Source organism: Ammospiza nelsoni, chromosome 3 (assembly GCF_027579445.1).
Source record: "Ammospiza nelsoni isolate bAmmNel1 chromosome 3, bAmmNel1.pri, whole genome shotgun sequence".
In the NCBI taxonomy this organism is placed as follows: Eukaryota; Metazoa; Chordata; class Aves; order Passeriformes; family Passerellidae; genus Ammospiza; species Ammospiza nelsoni.
This window is the reverse complement of record NC_080635.1, coordinates 113,555,666-113,561,665: the sequence shown is the minus strand read 5'-3', so window position 1 is coordinate 113,561,665 and position 6,000 is coordinate 113,555,666. Positions and strand designations below refer to the sequence as shown.

Genomic DNA, 6,000 nt, shown 5'->3' with positions numbered 1-6,000 from the left:
GTCACCATGGAGTTTCCAAGTCTCTAACAGGGATTGGCAGTGTGAATTGAGTCTGTACCTTTGGGAAAACAGGTTTGGAAGCTGATAGGAGTGAACGGCTTTTCCTTGCCAGGAAAGTGTCGAGCAACTTTATCGGCAACTTATTTTCTTGTTTAAATAATTATTAATCATAGATTATAGACCCTGCCCTTAATCCATTTCTGATGTGGAAATTTTACATCTATATGAGAAATAAAAGCCCAGATGGCAGAAAAGGTGGGGAATGAGGGTATTTGAATACAGTAATTTTCCTTTTGGGATAAGCAGAAGGCAGAGGAGCAGTGGATTTTTCACTTGGTGGAAAGGAAGCTAAAAACTCCTCTTTAAAACTAATTCCTATAAGAGGAAGAAGGGGAAACACACAGAGAAAGGGGATTAAATCTGAAGGTGTCTCTGTCAGTATAATCTGTAATAGCCTTGATAGTGCTTCCTGAAAGGGAGACTTGCCAGACCAACTACTGATCCTGACAGCTTTTCTTTTGGGAGCTGGTAGAAGAATTGTTCTCCTGAGTTATCCCTGAAGTGATTCTCCACTGGTGTTTCCTCCTCAGTGAGGACCTGAAGGGAATAAGGGAATGATTGTCCCCCTGTTTCTTCCTGCAGAGCTCCAAGTAGATCAGGGTGGAATAGAAAACCCCCGAGCCGTGGCACGGTGGGAACAGATGTGTGTGGTAGGACAACGTGGGTGTGTTCAGTGATTTGAATGTTAATTTAGCCTTTCTACTGTGCCACAGTCATAGTCTTTTTAAAATTTTTGTCCTGATAAAATATAAAAAGTATTGTTTCTCCTTTGAACCTGCAGTACCTATTCCTGCCCTTCGGTACAGTGTGTTCCCTGTGGCAAGATTGGATTTTTTATTGTTTATCAAAGGGCAGACCTGTGCCCCCGCCTCACCCCTCGCTGGTTTTTCATCTCAGAATAAAAGTTAGTTTCTCCTTGCATTCTTTACACATGTGTAAATGACTGTTAAAAAGTGCAGAGTGATGGAAAAGTGGTTTTTCGCTGCTTTGAAGTGCTCATGTTTTATTAAAGTTGAGATTCTTGGAGCTTTTTGGCCAGGAACACACCACCCTCTTTATTCCTGGAGATAAACCCCTATTTCTTCCTGTGAAAAGCTCTCTAATTCCCCCAAAGTTGTCATATTGTGTGTTTTGGTGTGGGATTTGATTGCCATAGATACAAATGCCTTTCATGGAACTCCTAATACATAAAATTAGAATGCATAAACAGAGGACTGGACCTGTGTGACGTGGTTTGGTTGTGAGAAGATGCTGGCACTGTTACTTGCCTTTCCCCTTCCTCCTTTATTTCTTCATTGCTTTTTTTCCCCACTTTTGCTTCAGTTACCATCTGTTGCATGCTATGTTTGGTACTTGCTTATTTCTACATGGCTTCTCTGACTTCACAACATTTAACCACTGATGCTATTCACGCCAACCCTCCAGCGTGGATCTGGATGTTATTTGGTAACAAACTCCAAACCATAGTGATATTTTAGTATCTGCTGATCAGTTTCCCACAATACAGTTGTTTTCCTAACCCCTTTTACCAGGAGGTACCTGGACGTCTCTCAGCAGTCCAGTATAGGGCTGAGGCATGATGGAGCTCCATGGCGGCATCCTCAGAGTTCTTGGGAGATACAAAGCACTGCACGGACTGTCTGAGCTCCAGGAGGACACTCTGACAGGGTTTTAGGGGACACACAGAGCTGCTTGCCCACAGGGCCGGGCTGCGGCTGCCCCTTCGAGGCAGCATCGCACACTGCCAACATGGCGGCTCCTCCATGAGGGGAGCGGAGGGTGTGAGGGACGGGGGGCGCGCGCCCGCCTTTTAGGCGGGGAAAACGCTCCCGGGCGCAATGCGCGTGCGCAGTGGCGAGAGCCGAGCCGGGGGAAGCTTCGGCTGTTCCCGGCAGGTTCCGGAGGCGAGAGTCTCGCTGCTCCCCGCCCTCAACCCTTCGGGTATCTCCGCCCCCGCTTCGCCTATCTCCGCCCCCGCTTCGGCTATCGCCGCCTCTCTTCGTTAAGTTCCGCCGCCACTTCGGCAACTTCCGCCTGTTCGGTCGGAAATGGCCGAAGACGTGCGAGACCCAGCGGTTTAAGGGGAGAAGACCGGCCGGCTTCTCGGAATAAACCAACTGTGTCCGGCCCGTGGGGGGGGGAGCAGGGGAGGGCGGACAGAGCGGGAAGACGAGGCAGCGGCTATGGCTCCCCCCCCAGCCACTCGCGGCTCTGCCGGGAGGGCGAAGTGAGGGCGCCGAGAGGTAGGAGCGGACCGTACCACGCGCGGGGAGAGGGGGAGGAAGGTGGGAGAGCGGTAACACCCCCCCGGAACCCCCCCGCGGCAGCCCGTGGGGCCGGGTGAGGCGGAAATGGTACAGTCCAGGGGAAGCCCCCTGGAGCGGCGGCGTGGGGCGGGGGGCTCGGCTGGGGCGTCCATGAGGGGCTGGAAGGGGGCGCGGGGTCCCTGAGGGCCGGGGGAGCTCTGAGCGGGGGTCCCTCAGGGCTGGGGGGACTGCGAGAGGGGTCCCTCAAGGCTGGGCGAGCAGTGAGCGGGGATCCCTTAGCGGTGGAGGGAGCTGTGAGCGGGGATCCTTCAGGGCTGGAGGGGGTTGTGAGCGGGGATCCTTCAGGGCTGGGGGGGCTATAAGCGAGGATCCGTCAGGGAGAGGTTCCTGAGAGCTGGGGGTGTGTGAGCGGGGTCCCTCAGGAATGGGGGTTTGTGAGGGGCTCCCTCAGGAATGGGGGTGTGTGAGGGGATCCCTCAGGGAGGGACGTTTGTGAGAGGGTTCCTCAGGGATGGAGGTTTGTGAGGGGGTAGCCCAGGGCTGGGGGCACGGTGGGTTGAGGTTCCTGAGAGCTGGGGGGGGGGGGGGGTCTGTGAGGGGGGTCCTTCAGGGCTGAGGGTGTGTGAGGGGGTCGCTCAGGAATGGAGGTTTGTGAGGGGGGTCCCTCGGAAATGGAGGTTTGTGAGGAGGTCACTCAGGAATGGAGGTTTGTGAGGAGGGTCCCTCAGGGCTGGGGGTTTGTGAAGGGAGTCCCTCAGATATGGAGGTTTGTGAGGAGGGTCCCTCAGGGCTGGGGGTTTGTGAAGGGAGTCCCTCAGATATGGAGGTTTGTGAGGGGGTCCCTCAGGGCTGGGGGCACGGTGCGGGAGCTCCATCAGGGCTGGGGGTTCCTTCAGGGCTGGTGAGGCTGTGAGGAGAGTCCCTCACCTCACAGCATGAGAAGCATTGTGGGGATGTCACACTGCAAGGGGGGACCTCCACAAGGCTGGGATAGCCCCTCAGGGCTGGTGGGCTGTGAGAGTCCCTCACAGCATGAAGGGCACTGTGGGGGTCTCACAGAGTGAGGGACACTGTGGAGGGGTCCCCACAAGCCTGAGGACTCTCATGACAGGAAAGCTGTGGTGCCCAGGTGCTGCTGACAGGCTCCAGCTTTCCTGCCTGTCCTCCCTCCTGCATCCAGCAAGGATCCTGAGACCTTCTTATCCCGCCAGTGGATCCCCAGCGTTTCAGGGACCGTCACATCCACCCTGGCCAGTGCAGGCCCATTTCTTCCACTCTGAGTTGTGCTCCCTGTGGTTCTTGCTGGGGTTCTGCCTTGTGAGCTGCTGAGGACAGCAAGGACGAGGCTGCCCTCACTCTTGGCTACTTAGCATGGCTGGTATTGCGCTCCTGTGAGCTATTTACTAACGTTGAGGTCCATGTTATTATTTTTTCCCACACGAGGTCCCTTCCTGCTCAAAAAACATCGGGGTCTTTACCAAAAATTTTACCTGTGTGGTGATAATACCTTAATGTTGACAGGCTAACGCCCCGTTAGGCTGGTCCAAACCCAAACAATTTGGAGCCTGAAGGGGCTGGAAATGATTCAAATGGCATTAAGGATTCACAGAGATGCTGAGAAGCACTTTAGATAAGCTGTTCTGTTGCTGCGTGTGTGTTAAAATCCAAACACTGACCACTTTCTGACCTCTTGTTGCTTTTATGTGAGTCTGATAGACCGCGTGCGTTGATACCGTGATATGATAACTTTAAAGTGCCTGGGTTTCTTGTGCTGCCAGCCTCACATGTGTGTGAAGAAGATTAAGTAACTTTGTTTCCTGAGAGGAGTGTCACATGCAGGTGATTATCTGAGATATTTCTGTTCTCATGGAGAAATCTCTGATATCCGAGATAGTAACATCTTGGAACGTGGGTTGGCGGCTTTTATCGAGTACTGAGTAATCTTAAACTCGTTTCTATGCAGAAATAGCAGCAGAAATGAACCACAGTCTGATTATGTGGTGATGGGGAGAGAGATTCATCTCCCCCTGACAAATCCCTTAACTTCACTTACCATCTGAGGGCCCAGTTGTTATCATGCAGTGTTATCTGTACCCACTCAGGCCTTTGGGATGCCTCTGCTTTTCCATTTCTCCTTCCAGAAATGGAACTTTGCATGGGTTCAGCTGGGTGTTCAGGGATTCTGGAGCTGGGATAATTGCCTGCCTTCATTGAGCAGATTTTTCCGGCAGCTCAGCTGTGGTAGAGGCACTTCTTGAACTTCTTGATGTTGTGTTGCAGAAGGGAAGTCCAGAGCAGTTTTCTGGAATCCTCTGATTTTTCAAGTGGGGACTGTTAGCTCTCGTGTTTGTTTACACGTGAGGATGGATGTTGGCAGTTAAGTCACAGCAAAAGCAGCAAATGCTGGGAACAAGTAAAACATGATTGTTGAATTGCCTTCACTTAGGCTGGGTCTCAATGGCAAAATTGGAGGTTTGTTTGTGTGCTCTTCAGATGGCCTGGGAAAGATATCATCATCATCATCATCATCTTCCCTTGAATATTTGTGCATCTCTGGGACTGTTTAGCCGATGAGTTGATGTTGATGCATTCCCAAGTTTTGTTTGCTTATGGGGAGCCAGAGCCCTTCCTGAGCCTGCTTCCCACGGCTATTAATTCTTGAAATGCCACGACACCTTCAGCTTAAATTTTTAGTCTCTCTCTCCTGGCTGTGTATATTTTGTGTGTATTTGTTGTTTTTCCCTTCCAGGCTCTGTTGCCTGATTTTTTTCTCCTTGCTCATTGACTCCTGTCACCTCTCCCAGTTGCCTTGCCTGTTTTCCCAGGGCATTTCTCCTGCTGCCCACAGTAATGTTTTCACTAGGCTGGGAACTGCAGCTCACCACAGCTGTTACCTGTTCGATGCCAAGATCATGGTGGCCCTTTGTGAATTTCTTCCTGCTCCAGAGACAATTCTTCTGCTTTGGAGACCCCACAGGAGCAGTGAACTGGAAGGGACCTCATGGTCATTGGCTCCTGTCTCATCACCAGAGATTTTTCCTGCAATCTGTGCTAAATACCTTTATTTTTGTGAGAAGGAGCAGACTGTAAACATTTTGAAGCACCTCCAACTGGGATTTTAACTCAGGGTGGAATATTTGGTCTTACTCTTAGTGAGCAAAACCCCCAACAAGCAAAATAAGCAGAGTTTTCTTCTCAGGAAGCACTTAAAAGTGCTGTTCACTGGGGTTTGTTGTGCTTGAGTTTGGCTCTTGCAGCTCAGCACATGCAAATCCTGGTGGTGGATGCTGCCTGAGAGGAGGTGCAAAGCCACTTTGAGGTTTTGGTGTTTCTTTAGGAAGGATAAAGGCAGAACAATGTGCAGCTCGTCCTGGTGAAGGAAGCCTGGCCCACCAGGTAAATTGATGTTATTGCAGCACTTGCAGGGCCAGGTTTGAAGTGCAAATTGAAATCTGGTTTCTGTGCAGTCATTGCTGTTTGTTAATTGGTGCCTGTTACCAGTTTAGAGGTCTGACTAATCCATGTGGGATGAAAGAGGGCAGGTTTAGGTTGGATTTTAGGAAAGAATTCTTTGCTGGGAGGGTGGTGAGGCCTTGGCACAGAATTCCCAGAGAAGCTGTGGCTGCCCCTGGATCCCTGGAAATGTCCAAGGCCAGGCTTGGATCAACCTGGG

General features: G+C 51.4%; 1 protein-coding gene across 4 annotated transcripts in view; it reads left to right on the top strand.

The window, feature by feature from the left end:
• Positions 1–2,111: 2,111 nt before the first annotated feature.
• The window catches only part of EXTL3 (exostosin like glycosyltransferase 3), a 132,754-nt gene continuing 128,865 nt past the window's right edge, over positions 2,112–6,000 (top strand). For 2 of the 4 annotated variants that reach the window (XM_059468121.1, XM_059468116.1), the window contains exon 1: positions 2,112–2,303. The gene's annotated coding sequence lies outside the window, so the exon portion shown is untranslated. The remainder of the gene's footprint in view (positions 2,304–6,000) is intronic. The other 2 variants (XM_059468117.1, XM_059468119.1) reach the window with 2 other exon arrangements.